Here is a 17,542-nt window from a genome sequence, read left to right on the forward strand (position 1 = left end):
GATTTTGAAATCATATACAAATCAGGTTAAAAAAACTACCTTGCAAATATTCTCACTAGAGAAGGTAGCAATCCTACCCAAGAAATCAAAGTCTTAGAAATAGGGGAAAGCTCTAATTCAAGGAAATAAAGGTTCCAAATTGAGCTTTGTTTAGATTGCAGGCATGAATTTTGTTGGGAATGTCTAGTCACTAAAATCAAATTACTTCCCATTGAGGTTCAACAAATGTTTTTGTTCAAATGGTATAATTCTCAGAATGGAAGACTTGCATATGACATCAACTGGAACTTAATAAATAATATCCATATTTATTTTAGCCACACTAGAAATTTGCACATTACTTATATTTATGACCCTCCTATCACATGGTATGAATATTATGGCATGGTCCAGTTTTCTCGAACATACAAGAAAATCCATGTGTATATGTATTGTGAAGATATAATGAGCAATTACAGGTCTTGGAGCCCCTGGCTAGAAGTTTTGCTCTATATGTTTTCTCCCAAAACATTTGAGATCAAAAATCTTTCTACAAAAGCTTTGATCAATCTTCTCAAAATTGAATTATAGGAAGGGACATTGGCTTACAACATCTTTGCATTTAGTTTATCTCACCGAGTTACAATAGTCAACCTCACTACTCAGAATGAGTTCCATTTGGCTGTAGAATTTTTTGGAGATACTTGTCTTCCAGCTGATCAGCTAGATCATCATTTCATGTATAGTCCTTTCTACGCTTGTCTTGGACAATTTTCTCCTCACTAGCTTGATCAAGTTATTCGTGGGGCCCAACCAGCCCTCCATGAAGACTCTTCGGAAAAAGACGACTATTCTCCTCCAAGTGGATATGACTCTGACTGTAGTCCGAAAGGATATTATTAAGAGCATCTCTCTTTTCTCTTGTACAAATTTTACTTTTGATGTTTAGTGGGTTCTCTCCGAAAAAGAATCTCCATTATGTAATAACTTTAAGGACAATAATGATCCTTACTTTTGGTGTTTAGTGGGTTCTCTCCATAAAGAATCTCCACTATGTAAAACTTTAAGGACAATAATGATCCTTACTTTTGGTGTTTAGTGGGTTCTCTCCATAAAGAATCTCCACTATGTAAATCTTAGGTTAACTATCTGGACGAATATCTGAAACTCGGAGCACTTCTCCGACTTTTGGTGGGACTTGACCCACATTTCAAAGAATCTATGGAAAAGTTTAGATTTGAGATCTATTGTTTGTACAATTTATGTAGACAGAGATCAGATTTCAAGAAGAGACTAGATGCTCTCTTGAAATCCTATAAATGAAGAAAATGTATTGCGATTCGGGGCATTCAAGTCGCTAGAGCTCTCTCTCTTTCTACAAGCTCTCTATCATTCTGTGTTAGGTCGAGTTCGACAAACCTGCACATGTGCACTTTGATCCATATGTGAACCTAAAGTGGTGGGACTCTTAGGATGCATTGAGTTTAAGACTTTGCTAAGGTCGATCTACACGCTCTGCGCTATGCTACAAAGTTTGTAATTGTGGTATTGGAGACATTCACATGTTATGTATTTGGAAAAGAATTTAGTGAAATCTCTTGTTATCGTGATTTGTGATAAGTCCTCTTGTTGAGCATCGTTGAAGTCGAGGAAGGCGTGGAGTGCGTTGTTAGGGCGTGAAGAGTTACGACTAATCAAGTTATTCTACTACAAGAATTTTCCAGGTGCATAAGTTATTATGTTCTTCTAATGGCTAATAATTATTATAGTTTGACAGACAATTCAGAGCATAAAGCTACTCATGAAAAACGTTGGGCTTTCTTGAAATATTTCAATAAGAAAGAATCAGATCCTATTTATAATGCAAGAATAGTCTCGCAGGAATTTGACCCTCAGCAAAATTGGTCACTACCCAATATAGATGTCGAAAAAATCTATGAACTTCCTATGTTCAAATTTAAAGCTGCAAGTTTGTTTCAATTTACTTCTGTAAATGTCCCAAGTTCAAATGATGAAGATTTAACACAGCATTTTCAAAGATTAGATGTAAATATTAGTGATGATGAAAACAGTGATTGTACATTCATAACAGATTGTAAAATGTTCTCGGGATATAACATTTCAAATGAAATCAGCTATCTTCAACAACATATTGATCAATTGTCTCCCAACCTAGTTGTCCCAAGAAGCAGGCTTTAGAAATGAATAAATGAATTACAAAAGAATGTTCCTCCTGTCAGAACCCTTTTACCAGTTGAAGAAAGAGAATATTTACCTCCTAATTATACTTCTCTTAGAGGGACTCTAGAAGACCAAATTAGTCACGTTGAGAATAGGATCAGAAAAAACAAAAATTTAATAGCCACAACAAAAAATGATATTAAGCAATATATCCAATTGCTTGATGAATTGAACTCCCAGTTAATCGCCATGATGACTAAAGCAGCAGAACTTCCACTTGAACCCAATTATGAAATTGAATATCTGAAAAACTCAGATTCAAAAAAGAAATTGAAGAATCTGAATTAAAAGACATTAGTGGAATTGGAGATAGATTAGTCATCCAAATTGGCATCAAAATACAAGGTTATAAACTTTATCATCTAGATGCTCAAATCGACACAGGTGCAATGAGCAGTTGCTGCAAATACAAAGAAATTCCATCATATTATTGGTAGCCAACACAAATCCAATTCAGAGAGGTCAACCAACAAATCGTGAAGGTCTATTTTGTTGCTACAGATTTTCCTATTCTGTTGAATAATCTGGTAACGTATGTTACATTATGCAATTATGATGCAGCTGTTGATATTTTTTTAGGACCTGATTTTGTACAAAAATATATGCCAATTATTGTAGATAAGAGCAGTATAACTTTTACAATCCAGCTTTCAAAAGTTCAGGTTGCAGCCAAAAGCAGTTTTATCATAAAAATTGATCCTGACAAAAAAGCAAAAGATATCGAAGTTTCTCTTAAAGATCTCACAAAAATTCAGAAAATCATCAAAAATGTAGATCTCCATGCACCTGAGGTCTTAAAAGAAGTGCTTGACAAACTCAAACAAAATTTCATGTCAGAACACCCTGATGCATTCTAGTTCAGAGAAAAATATTTCATCACACTCCCATACAAAGAAGGTATGAGACAAACTCCACAAACGGCATCAGCAAATCATATGAGGCCTTCTGAACAGGAGTTATGCAAACAATAAATTCAACAATTGCTTGATAGAGGTCTTATTGAACCATCAAAAAGCCCATGGGCATGCCCAACCTTCTATCTCAACAACAATTGAGAACAAAAATGAGGAAAGAAGAGGTGAGTCATAAACTATAAAGTTCTAAATGATGTCTTTTCTCCTATTAAGTATCCTCTTCCAAACAAAGAAATGTTGTTATCTAGAATTTCTCAAACTAACATTTTTAGAAAAATTGATCTGAAGAGTGGATTTTGGCAACTAGGAATTGTTCCAAGTGACAGATTCAAAACAACATTTGTTGTCCCAAACGGACAATAACAATGGACAGTTCTACCCTTTGTTTTAAAGAATGCACAATCTGAATTTCAGAAAAGAATGGAAGATATATTCATACATTTAAATGTTGTCATTGTCTATATAGATGATTTATTAATTTTCAGCAAAGATCTCCAAGAACATAAAATCCATCTTGAAGCCTTCTATGAGCTTGTGTATAAGCATGGTTTAGTATTGTCCTCCAGACCAAACAAATTTGTCATTGCTCAAACCAAGATAAAATATCTTGGTCTTGTCACTTCACACGAAAAGATAATGTTACAGGATCATGTTTTGCAAAATTTGTTAAAATTCCCAGACCAGTTTTCAAATATCAAGACAACTCAATAGTTCCTTGGATGTTTGAACTATATTAGAAATTTCTATGAAAAAAAGTTAGCATATACAAAGGTCATACAACAAAGGCTTAAGAAGAATGCAGTATGGATATATGCCATGACAAAAGCAGTCATAGCAATCAAGGATAAAATTAAAACTCTTCCTCTTCTTGCATTACCACAAGATAATTTGCCTTTGATTTTAGAAACAAATGCTTCTAATCATGTATGGGTTGCAGTTTTGTTACAGAAACAACATAAAAAGGAAGAATTTTATGCCTACACATCAAGGACATTTTCAGATACTAAATTAAAATATCCCTCCTCACACAAAGAAATTCTGGCAGTCAAGAGAGACATCAAGAGATTCCATCTCTTCTTGAAAAGTGACCGTTTTATGGTAAAAATAGATCTCAAGCATATGAAAAGAATGCATGGAAAAAAACGTCTATTAGAACAAGGAAATTCAAGAATTTTATGATGGGCATTATGGCTTAATGGATTTGATTTTGAAATCATATACGAATTAGGTAAAAAGAAGTACCTTGCAGATATTCTCACCAGAGAAGGTAGCAATCCCACCCAAGAAATCAAAGTCTTCGAAACAGGGGAAAGATCTAATTCCAAGAAACAAAGATTCCAAATTGAGCTATGTTCATATTGCAGGCATGAATTTTGTTGGGAATTCCTAGCTCTCCTCCATCCCCTCTCTAGTGTTCAAGTGGACTAGTATTCGTGCATTGGACATGTTCCCTGTGACTATATAAGATTTATCATAGTCCATATATCGACCCAGAGCGTTCCCAATTCTCTTAAAAACATCTTCCGACCAGAAGTGGAGGGGTAATCCTAGAAGACGCACCCATATAGAACCCACCCCTAAGTGTTCTCTCTCAAGGTCTAAGAGTGGACTCCAGCGCTTGAGCAATACCGATGCAGATTCAATATGCTAGTGCTTAGATAAAACCCAGGGTATGAACTCAGGACGTTGAAAACATAGCGTAAACTAACCACGAGAAAGGGTCACCACAGATGGTAGTTCATTGAGTACTTGTCCCCAAATCTCCAATATCCATTGACGCATATGAGCAGCTGAGTATGCCCTGCCTCTGACCCTACCCACCAAAACAGGATCATAAGTATCAAGTATGTCGCCCATCTGGAGATCGTCGCCAAATGTGAGGGAAATATTCTTTATCCCAGCCTTTACCCCATTGTAATGTCTTGCCAAGTGACTTGACCTTCTAGGAGTATGGATATCAGGTGGAGTGGGGGGTGGGGAAAATCCAGAACCCAACTGACTATCCCCATCAAAGTCCGGGAGAGGAGGAGTGGTGTCCGCAAAATAACTGGAGGTGGGAGGGTTAGAAATCAGTGAATAAGGGGTGGAAGATGAGGGAATGGAGGATGGATGTAGGTATTTCACCGATGCCTGGAAGGGTAGTGAGAGAGATGTCCCAGGGAAGGGTATGGCAGGTGACTTTGAGTAAAAGAGGCTGAGGAGGGGTCAAGACAGGATGCAATGAACTGAAGAGAGACTGGGGAGAGTGGGGGTAAATCAAGGTCATGAGGGAAAATGGCCTCGTCAGGTATCCCAGAAAATGACTGAGAAGGAGGTAGCGTACCGATCAGTTGGTGTTGTTGCTGAGCCAGAAGAGGGAAGACGGGGTAGTCTGACACCAAATATACTCGTGGTTCACCATCGAGAGATGGAGGAATCTCCAGAGAAATGTTGGAAGATGAAATTGGCATCTGTGGGCGGGGAGACCGTCCAGATGGGGACTGAGTCGAAAGGGTCCTCAGAATATTCCACAATATCCACCTCCATGCAAACTGACAGCCCGTGAGGTAACTGCCTAGGGAAATGTGCCAAGATGATAGTTTCCCAGACAGCCAGTAACGGTCCCAATGCCGACGTTGTTAAAGGGACAGTTAAATGAAAGCAGTGGGAGAGGCAGTCGGAAGGGAAATGTAAGTCAACCCCTGTTACGGGCCGGTGGATAGAGCTCGAAAGGGGCACCAGAACTAGAAATTAGGGTAAGAGGAGTAGCTATCACCGATGCTCAAGCTCTCATCCGCCCTTGTTATGCTCTACCTCTAAGTAGTTATTATCATAAATTATATTATTGTAATTTATCTTTTTGGATTTAATTATCAAGACCTTAGTCTTGATAGTATTAATAGTCATAAACATCTTGAACCTATAATATTGGAGGATTTTAAGCTCCTTGTTGAGGTTGTCATGCCTCCTGGCTAGAATAATGATGTCATCAACATAAAGGAGAAGAGTAATGTACCAAAATTGTTAACCATGGAAATGTACCTTCTCTTTAATATAGATTCTTAACCTATAAATAGGACTTGCTACAATACCATGAGCCAATATCATGCTTTATCAATACCATATGCCAAAGAAATCATAACTCATTATCTATATATAATTTAAATTTTTAAATTTTTAAATTAAATTAAAAAGTAAAAGGCACATAACTACTTTTGAGATAAATCTAAACCCTCTATCCTAAAGACTACCAAAACATATTTACTGGCGCTTGAATCCCTACTATCCACCTATTAATTATTGATAATTAAATTAAAACTATGGAAATCTAATTCCAAAATAGACATTCCTATCTTAATAACTAAAATTTATAGGTTTAATAGTATTTGTAATTTGTAATTTAATAATAAAATAACTGAAAATATTTATTATCAATTATTATTATTATTATTATTATTATTATTATTATTATTATTATTATTATAAAGTTGTTTTTGCATTGTAATAACAAATATTTACATCAAATATAGAAATATTAGTGTCTTTGGCTTGCCGTCTTGGAAACCAAACCAAAGACACTAAACAAAAAGAGTATAAAATTAACAAAATTAACAAGTGTCCAAGACTAGAAAATGCTTAAAATAATTTCTACCCCATGAGGGGGGAAACTAGCAATAAGAGAAAAAAATTAGAAGCCTTATTGAAATTCAAATTTGGAGACAACAAGAAAAATAAACTAAACAGAGAGTCAAAGAGAAACATGACTATAACCCCAAGGGCCAGTTTGAATAACAAGAATTGAAATGAAACTGCAAGTCTTCAAGATCATCAGGATGACAATAGAGTATCTAGGTTTATAGGATAGTCCTCAACATTGCATGGCAGAGGAATTGGAGAGCTAGGTAGGGAGCCTATCTCAAGCCTAGGTAGTCAGCCTTCCATGTCAAGCATAAGGTCTCTGAGCTTATCTAGCCTACGTAAGAGAATGACTTGGGACTATCTCCTATCAACTAGAACTTTTTCTAGTAGTAGATTAATATGCCACTAGAAATTAATAGTATGTAGATAATGATTTTGGAGGCCTCATGAATTACTTGTATCGATAATTCAAGATGAAATGGAAGCCATGACATGAATTTCATGACAAATTTTTCCCTCCATGAGATAGATTTCCTCCTTAATATCTGGGGGTGTGCTAGCATGGAAGCTACAGACTAAAGAATTTTCTCATAAGCATACAGAGGTTCCTCTTGAAGCATCGCGACCACTACTACCACACTAAAAACACACTCTTTGATGTCGCATGGACCAAAACTAAGATGAAAGGGGAGTTGCATGAGGTGCCCGTGAAAGAGATATGCCATAAAAATTTCCCAATCAGTTTGCATTATCATTGACCTTGATTTTATACCCTCTCCATCAAAAAAATCCAACAATGGAAGGGGGAAACTCAATGATAAGGATGGGAGGCAACCCACCCAAGCAACTAGGTCATATTCCAAGTGCATGGTGAGTGAAGACAAGAGTAGAAGGAAATGATTGAGGAAGATAATCTCAAGCCACCAATAAGGGACGAAGGACACACTAGAGCATCAACTAATGCCATAGATGCATATATAACAAGGTTTTGAAGGGGCCTTGACCTCTCTCCTTTGAAGGTGAGGTCACATAAATGTTCCTTGAATATATGACATGTATAGGGGATGGTGATCCAAAGCTAAGATGGATCTAAGATGATTTAATTATTAAGTATAACTAATTGTAACTATAATTATGATTATAATAATTAATTTTTTATTTTTATGTAATTTGATTGAGTCAAAATGTTTTATGAATAATTATAAATATTAATTATTTAAATTATTTTTTTAAACTTTTAATTTAATTCCTCTAATTTCGAAAGCATAGAAGAGGACTTTGATTCCTCTACTATCTATGATTGATGATGTTGATGGTGCAAATTTGACAAGGTCTTAATTCGATGATGCCACACATGAACTTTTAGTTGTAGAGCTATGCATTCCCAGGCATGCATCCAAGCAAGCATTTATAACACCATGAATTCCCATGCATGCATCCAAGGAAGCATTTATAACACCATGCATGCATCCACAAAGGAATCCCTAAATCCATGCATGCATATATGTGAGATGCATCTAATCATCAAACACATGTTAAAGTTTCAGGGAATCCATATTGGTTTTGTTCTTTGATCCAAACATGGGATTTGATACATCTACTTCTAAAAAGGAAGCTTGTTCCTCCATATCCATTTGTAGAGAAGGATTCCACCTCTAGAAATGTACTTAGTTTGAGATCCGACTATATTTGATGGTTAGCGAGAACTAGGTTGTTATTACTCTATCATCAATAGAGGTTGAGTATAGAGGAGTAGTCAATGCGGCCATTCAGGCCATTTGGTTGCACATATACAGTAGATGTGCAAATACAAAAGATGTACATATATGAAATATATGTGCATATATATAAGTTATGTATATACATAATATATGCACATATACAAATGTTGTGCGTATATAGAAGATGTGCGTATTTACAAAAGTTATGCATATATGGAGGTTCTCATATATGCATATTACAGAAGTTACGCACTACTTATGTAGATGCACAATTTCTATATAAGTGAATATATGGAAGATATGCGCATATACAAAATTTTCACAAATATAGGAAATATACACATATACAGAAGTTGCACATATACGGAAGATATGTGTATATACAGAAGTTGTGCAGAACTTCAGCCTTTGTATAGGGAAACTTCCATCTATGTGAGTCTTTTGTATATGTGTAAATCTTCCGTATATGCACAAACAAATATGCGTATATATGGAAATTGTTCATATACAGTGGGTGAATTTGTGCATGAATTATGTATATGCACATATTCCATATATGTGCAGCTTCTATATATGTGCATCTATTGTATATGTGAAACTTCTATATTTTTTCATATTCAGAAGTTACACATATACAAAAGTTGTGCACAACTTCAAATTTCATATATACGTAGCCTCCGTATATAAGCAAATTCCATATATGCACATATATGAAAGTTGTGTTTGTACGAAATATATGTGCATATATGAAACTTGCACATATATCGAAGAAATATGATACAAAATATGTGAATATATAAAATTGTGTGACATCCGTATATGCACATATCTTCCATATATGCACTTCTTTCGTATATGTGCATATCTTTTTTATATGCACATATCTTGAAGTTGTCTATATACAGTAGATGCACATATACAGAAGATATGTGCATGTATGAAATTTGCATATATACAGAATTTGCACATATACGAAAGTTACGCATATATAAAAACTATGCATATCTAAAGACTATCATATATGAATATTATGAAAGTTACACACAATTTCTACATATATTCATATACAGAAGACATGAACATATACAGAAATTGCACATATACATAAGATATTTTCATATAGGGAACTTACACATATATAAAATATATGGACATATACGTAAGTTGTGCATATACGAAAGATATGTGCACCTTCTGTATATGCGCAACTTCCGCATATGTGCAACTTCCATATATGCGCATATACAAAAACTCCACAACTTCAACCTCCATATATACACAACCTCTGTATCTATGCAACTTCCATATTTGCGAATATCTTTTGTATATGCACAACTTTTGAATATGTGCAACTTCTTCATATGTGCATATACGAAAGTTGTGCATATACGGAAGTTGTGCATATACGGAAGATATGTGATAAAGAATGTGCATATATAGAAGATATGTGAATTATGTATATGCACATCTTCCATATATGTGTAGCTTCCGTATATGCGCATCTTCTATGTATGTGCATCTATCGTACACATACGGAAGCTACACATATTTCGCATATCTGCAACTTCCATATATGGAAGAATCTTGAAACTTTGCACTCCACCCCGTAACCTAATATTTAAGATAATGGTAGAATCTTGTACAATTCCATATTCCTTCATTGTCATAGAGTCCTATAAAATTTTCCCCTCATATAACACATTTTGAGAATGAGCTACTATTCCAAGGGTTTTATGAACTCTTTATTTAAGATCTACACCCCTATACTAGAGACTGATAGTTTTCCCCTTGAGATTCTTTAAAACGGTTTGAAAATATCCATATTCCCTCTTCATCACCCTTTTGATAAGATCTTGGAATTAATCCTCTTGGCTTGATCCAAATCTAGGTTTTTAGGAGTAAAAGGATCGAAACACCATAACTTCATAGCCCATGAAGCCATCACAGCCCTATCCACACCCATTTCATGTGTAAAAGTATGAAAGAAACAAAGGAATCAATCAACTGCCATGATCAACTAGAATTACAAACCCCATAACATATATGTGATTGTCATTAAATAGAGTTGTGTATATACGCACTTCCTATGTATAAAACCCACGTACATATTTCAATATACTGAATACCAAAATATATTAGCAAGTCATTATCTATGTTCAAGGAAAAACTCAACCCATGCATCAATTGGCAGAAAAACAATAGTTAAACAACCTAGAGCAAGCAATAATCTAAAACATATTATCTCATAATGAATACGTGACTAATATTAAGCATATATGTGTATGTACATGACATTCCAGAAGCAAACCTACGTAAAAATCTTAAGTTATTGAATCAAATTATCTCTGGAAACACAACACACATTCTACATACTTCACTATCAAAATCACAGATCTCTGCAAACACATTCCGATCATAGCCCCACTATAACCACATATCTTGCATTGTTAGCAATTCAAACATTCTGCAACAATCAAATCAATCAAGCATATATTCAATACATCTTCAAATATTTTAGATTTGAGCCTTCTCCTTGCTCCGTGGTGAACAACTATTTCAGATAGATCACACATGAATAATCCATTACATTTCACAATTAACTCCTTGATCTCCTTCTCCTTATATAGATTTTAATCTTTTCCAATACCATAGGAAAATCCCTTGGTAATGTTGTTGGTATTTGTTGATGGGATCAAATAAACATTATAGTCAAAATACTATGGGTGAATACCCTTGTAAAGGCTCCTTCTGCTTAATAGGTGGAGTGTTGGTGGATCCATCGTTTCCTGGTCTTTTGATAACAACCTTCTTGTCAGGTTTCTTTCTTTGAAGAGAATATATTTGTTGTCTATATGAATCCATTTTCTTGTTCTTGCATTCTTTTGCTAAATGTCTAAACTTTTTATATGTGTAACAACTTACATGACCAGAGAAAGGGGAAAGAGAATCATAATATTTATGCTTCACATTTCTTCTATTGCAATCAATAGATTTGTGACCAAACATATTACAAGTAAAACAATATCCTTTAAAGAAACTTGAGTACCTGGGAGCTGATGATCTTTGTGTCAATCTGCTTTTGAAATTGGATGCAATCTGTCCAAAGTTATGACAAATAAAACATTCAATATCATTATTTAGAGTGAATGGATTTTTATTTTTATAGTTAGGAGAAAATTATTTCCTTTGAAAGTTCACTTTTCTTGGTTGTTGGTTTAGTTAACCTTTTGATACTTTACCAGAATTTTCTTTGTTAACCTTGAGATTTCTTACGCAGGCTTGCAAACTGGATTATCCTTTTATAGTTTCATGAAAGCCAAGACCATATTTAATGGAGGGAGACCTTTTAATGTTAAGAAAATTATCCAATATCTTTAAGCTATCTTGAAATTTCAATAGCTTATCCTTTTTTGCTAATTTACCTTCTAGTATACTTACCTTAACCTCTTTTTCTCCTTTTGTCTTTTCTAATTGAGTTCTCAACTCAATGATCTCCTTTTTAAGTTCATTTTCTTGTTCCTCAAATACTTGAACTACCTCCTCATATTATTTGTTTGACTTTTAAAGTTCAGATTTGAGAGAGATGATCTCTACTTTAAGTCCTTCACAACAGCTTGTTCAACCTTTAAGATCCTTGATTATTACATATTCTTCAGTTTTTGTCGCCTCCTGTAACTAGGAGATTTTCTTTTCGTGTTCTTTTCTTAATGAAGCTACTTCATCGTCTAGTCTCTGACATTGATCTCCTTGTCTATGACATTGATGTAGCACCACTATGTCTTGTTTTTTTATACATGGCTATTTTTATACTTCTAAATTATTGTTGGACTTAATGGTTATGGAAGCGAGAATGGAAACTATGTGATGATGTAATTATATTTTATTTTATTGAATTAAGAAATAAGTTGTTTGGAAATATTCCGGAAAGAACACTACATTATTATAAGACTTCTTACCAGCACAACAAGAGAGGAAGTTATGCTTTATAGAAAAAGAAAAGAATATTTAAAAAAAACAAAGAAAAAACAAAAGGCCTAGGGAAAAGGTAGGAATACCTTAAAGTAGTACACTGCTAAAAATCTACTTGGAAGAATCTATAAATTAAAATAAAGTGAAAAGTTGCAATTTTTTAAACTGTGAAAGTGATGTTGTGTTTCTGTCACTTGTCAAAGCAACAATAGTGTTTGGCCTTATTTTTGTAACTCATGTGTTGCAGTGATGATGTGTTTTTCATCACTTGCTGAAGCAATAATGATATTTTGGCCCTGTTTTCATAGCTGGGGTATTGTTTCCATTTTGATGTAAACTTGACCACCGAGTATGTGTTTTAAACTCATGGCAAGTATGGGATGCTTGGGTCATTAGTTGGTCATGTAAATTAAGCATGTAATTTGCATAATTGTACTACAGGTTTGCAGAGGTGGCAGGTGTCAGCTCATCGCTTATGGCTCCGAAGGACAAAGGTGAAGGAGAAGGAAGGGTGACATTTCAGATACTTGTAAGTGTAGACAGGGTACAGAGAAGTTGCATATTATTTTTCATGCTTTTGAAGGACCAAAAGCTCCTTAGTGGCGAGGATTGATCCAGGTGGCTGCAGACACGGGTAGAAGTCCAAGAAGACTTAGAAAGGGTTAAAATTCAAATTGATTAGATCGCTCCCAAACTAGCACCAGATCAAAGTGCTCGTCACCCTCATTCCAACAGTGTGAACGACACTCAAATCCGAGATCGTATGGAGGAGATAGAGCCAGTCAAAGTTTGGTTGTGGGCCAAGTTTAAGTGTCCTATTATTAATTAAAAATCAAAAAAATATTATAAAATAGGTGGTGGGCCATGACCCCCGCCACCTCCATCAGAACCCAAGCTATATTAAACAAATTTAATAATTAAAATGGGTCGGTGGTCATGACCCCGCCGGACCCCCAACCTCCAACTAAACATTACATATTACGTTACATATAAAACAAACTAGGCGGTGGGTGGGCCACCTCTGGTGGACCTGGCCCACACCCCCACCCACTATACTATATACAAATGAAGAGCCCAGTGGGAGTTGAACCCACGGCCGGAGGCTCCTCCGGCCCCACCCACACGACGATCCCACATTACTCCACCCACAACAAACCCATAAACATGCCCAAAACGTTAATACATAACCGTTTAAATGGATATGTAAAACAAACCTCCACACCTTTTTCAAAATGTTAAAACGGTTTTCCAAGTGCGGGGGTCAGCGGGTATTGAACCCCTGACCCTCCGCCTCATTGCCTCTGCCTTAACCAGCTCACCCAAGAGGTTTCTTGTTATTTTTGCCCGAAAATGTCTATATAACCCTTCACTTCATTTACACACGGAGGTAGAAATGGCGGAATGGAGAGCGGCTAGGAGCTCGCACTACAGAACCATGAGCAATGGAACCAAGAGCGGAACCCTGACATGCTTTTCGAGACAATTTTTTAATTAATTGCAAGTGGAACCATGAGCGTGGAGAAGAGGCAAGCAGAACCATGATTGAGCCCAACTTTCAGGAGGGCGAAATTTTTCCAGTGTCCAAATCGGACAAAATTTATGTCAATCCTACACATCTCAGTGACACGAACCTGATGGCATAGATAGAATTTTTATATGGGCAGCCGAACTTCAGATGATCCAGAGGAGGGAATCTTTGAGGAATTTAGAGGGAATCTAAAAGATTCCTATAGCCCCAAATTTTCACTTTCTCAGAATTCATTTGACAGTCGGTTTTACACTACTCGATGCCACAAATCTAATGGTGTAATCAGATTTTCAATTTCATCATTCCATTTTTCAGGCACTTTTCAAAGTGGAGTTCAGGTGTCAACATTTAATGTGCGAGCAGTCATTTCCATGATATTCAACGCCACAAGATTGATGGTACATCCAGATCTTGCAATTTATCATCCACTTCTTTAGATAACTCCTTGATGTGAGGTATATGCAGTGTGATCATGTACTTATTTGTCTCTTTGCTTGAGATGCATTGCGTTGTATAGATCCATGTTTGATGTTTGATGGGGGTTCTTTTTTTTTCTTGATGTGATATGCACTTATTTTCATGTTTTGATTGGGATCCCTTTGTCGTCATGTTGACGGGATACTCATGTGTTGCCATGTATGTTTTAATTGATATTTCTTTCATGCCATGTTGGCATGATGCTCATTAATATCACACGTGAAATTATGTCATGTTGATAGGAGTCATTTTGTGAATGAGAGTTCCTGCAGTGGAACATATCGTGAAGCCATTCCTGCATGAGGGAAAATTCCTTTCCTGATAGAGAAAACACATTCATGTACATCATCACTCTTTCCAAAACTTAATGCAGCGTCTTACACCATCTTGACACCGGGGCCCAGAGACGTAGTCTCACCTGGACAAACTCCATTATCAACGTCTTGTGTTTTATGTTGCTGATTCTTGTCATGTTCCCTCTTCTTTACAACATGCATATATGTTACTTTATGCTCTTTTAAATGCAATTCTAACCACATCATGGAAGTAAAAGATTTTGGTTAAATCCGGGAGTTGAGTCAACTCAGATCATTGTGACATGCTATGCTGAAAAAACACAAAACTCTGGGGCTTTGTCTCTGTGTTGCATTTATCACTCAATGAAGATTACAAACAAAGAGATGTTCTCCTCTGTTGTAAGCTACATGAATAATGTAAATAGAGGGATGTTCTCCTTTGTTGTAAACACATCAGCGGGCTTACTCGCTTCTAGTTTTTGCAATAAACTTGTACAAATATTATGACTTTACTATAAATTCATATGTAAAATGCGCATTCTCTAGAATTTAAATCCCTTGAAAAATATGGCCAAAAAAAAAACCCTAAAAAAATTCCAAGAAACGTCCAAAACGAATACATTATGGCTGTAAAATTTTACAAGTCAACTTTGATGGCCGAAGAACCTACTTCTAATGCAAACAACACACTTGACATGGATTTACAAGCTGCCGAGCATGGATATTAATCGACCACAAAAATCCACCATTCTTTAATGTTACGAAGTCTATTGATTTTTATCTCTATTGCAAGAGTTATAAGGGTTTGAATCGACCATTTATATGTGACTTCCTAGAACATGACTTAAATAAGAATCCATGCCAAGTGAGATGGTTCCAACTTCAGACATTAATGACGGTGTAAGGCCTTAAACTTCCACCTCCACTGTCGTTGATAATTCCACTAAACGACACCCTTCCAAACACATCGCCCCACCCGTTACCCGTCCCTGTTCCTAGAATTCCAGAGCCAAATCATCTTTATAATTTCCATGTCTCACTGAGAAATCTTCGGTCGTAACTTGGGGGCTGGAAGCGTCAGGCAACCAAAGCTTTCTCTCTCGATACCCTTCTGCTTTTGGACAGAATAGACAACTTTTGGATCGATCTTGCAACCTTCATCACTACTTTGCTTCCTACGTTTGATGAACCTATAGCTTAGACACTACCCTCACCTGAACCAATAGAAAGTGCGAGAATTTAATTTCAAAATTTCTGAAACTTTTGGGCGAGACTAGTGAATTTGAAATGTCAGGTGATGAGAGACATTGAATGCATAAAGGATGACATCTACTTGTCATAACGATGGCCATGCCCAAGTGTGATATGTATCATGCTATATCATGCAGATGTAGGAAATTCACGTTACTGGAAAACACCGAGAAAATGTTGGCTCATTATTGTATACATCAACGTGGACATGCACTAAGCCAATGATTGGCTTAGTGCATGGTCGTTAAGAATTTCCTATACATTATACCCCACCTCGAAGAGGCACGGTATGAGATCATGTTAAAATAAAAAACCAACCTGGATCTCTACACCCAAATAACGTCAAAATACTGCAAGAGACGAAAACAATACAAAATAAAAATTAATAAAGGCCAGTACCCATTAACAGAAACGTTAAATAATAGATAGAAAAACCTCGAAGATCTACTGTAACTAACGGTGTTGTCTAACTTTTGAAGTTTTTAGTTAGAGAGAGAAAACGGTTAAAGAAATATAAATTCAAAGTTTTTAGTTAGAGAGAGAAAAAGGTTAAAGAAACATGTGAGAGGAAAGAAAAATTCAAAATCATGTTTTTTTAATGTTTTTTTTTCCTTCCGACTAGGAATAATCGTAAAAAATAGTACAAAATACATACTTACACTCATTTTAATTTTGGTTTTTTATATATAAATGAGAAGGATTTTTATTAAAATTTGTGTTGGACGCAACAATTATTTAGGAAATTAGTTTATATATATATATATATATATATATATATATATATATATATATATATACTTCTTATGACATTTTTATAGAGAAAATTTTAAAAACCCGCTTCCTTCCAATAAGAACTAGCCTAGATCCATCTTAGATCTATCAAGCACCGAGAGGGATCAAATCTCTCGAGGCGCAAACCTATTTTTTTAGTGCAAAACTTGATGAAAGGTTTTCACCTCTAGAGATTTGATCCCTCTCGGTGCTTGATAGATCTAGAGTTAAGATGGATCTAGGTTGGTTTCAGTCATGTGCGACCAAAGAAAATTTAACGAACATATGATTCATTTTATCAATAATATGTAAATTCATCTAATATTAATATAATCATTTTAAATATGCTAAATATGTCTCAGATTAATCTGGTCATTTTAATTTTAAATTTTCTTAGTTACCTCAGTTTGTTGAGATGATAAATATTATTAATAACTTTAATGATGAAAAATAATGAAATACAATTTTTTATTGTAAAGTGACAATGCTATATTGTTGAATGATAGAAAATGTGAATAATAAGAATATAGTCAATTACACATAGTTTTCATTGTGATTAATCTCAAACTATTTTATTCTGTTATTCTTATTTTCACCCTTGTTACTTTTGTCATCTATTCATATCGATTATATGAAAATGATAGGTTAAATCGTAAACCATTTAAATCTTTAGCTCGAGCTATTGTACTAAACATCATACTTTGTCTCTCTTTCTCCACAATATTAATAGGGTGAATTACTATAACAAAAAAATCAATGTACATTGTTAATATTTTT

This window comes from Pinus tabuliformis, chromosome 5_1 (assembly GCF_031772625.1).
Source record: "Pinus tabuliformis cultivar Carrire ecotype Pingquan chromosome 5_1, CPIR1, whole genome shotgun sequence".
Taxonomy (NCBI): domain Eukaryota; kingdom Viridiplantae; phylum Streptophyta; class Pinopsida; order Pinales; family Pinaceae; genus Pinus; species Pinus tabuliformis.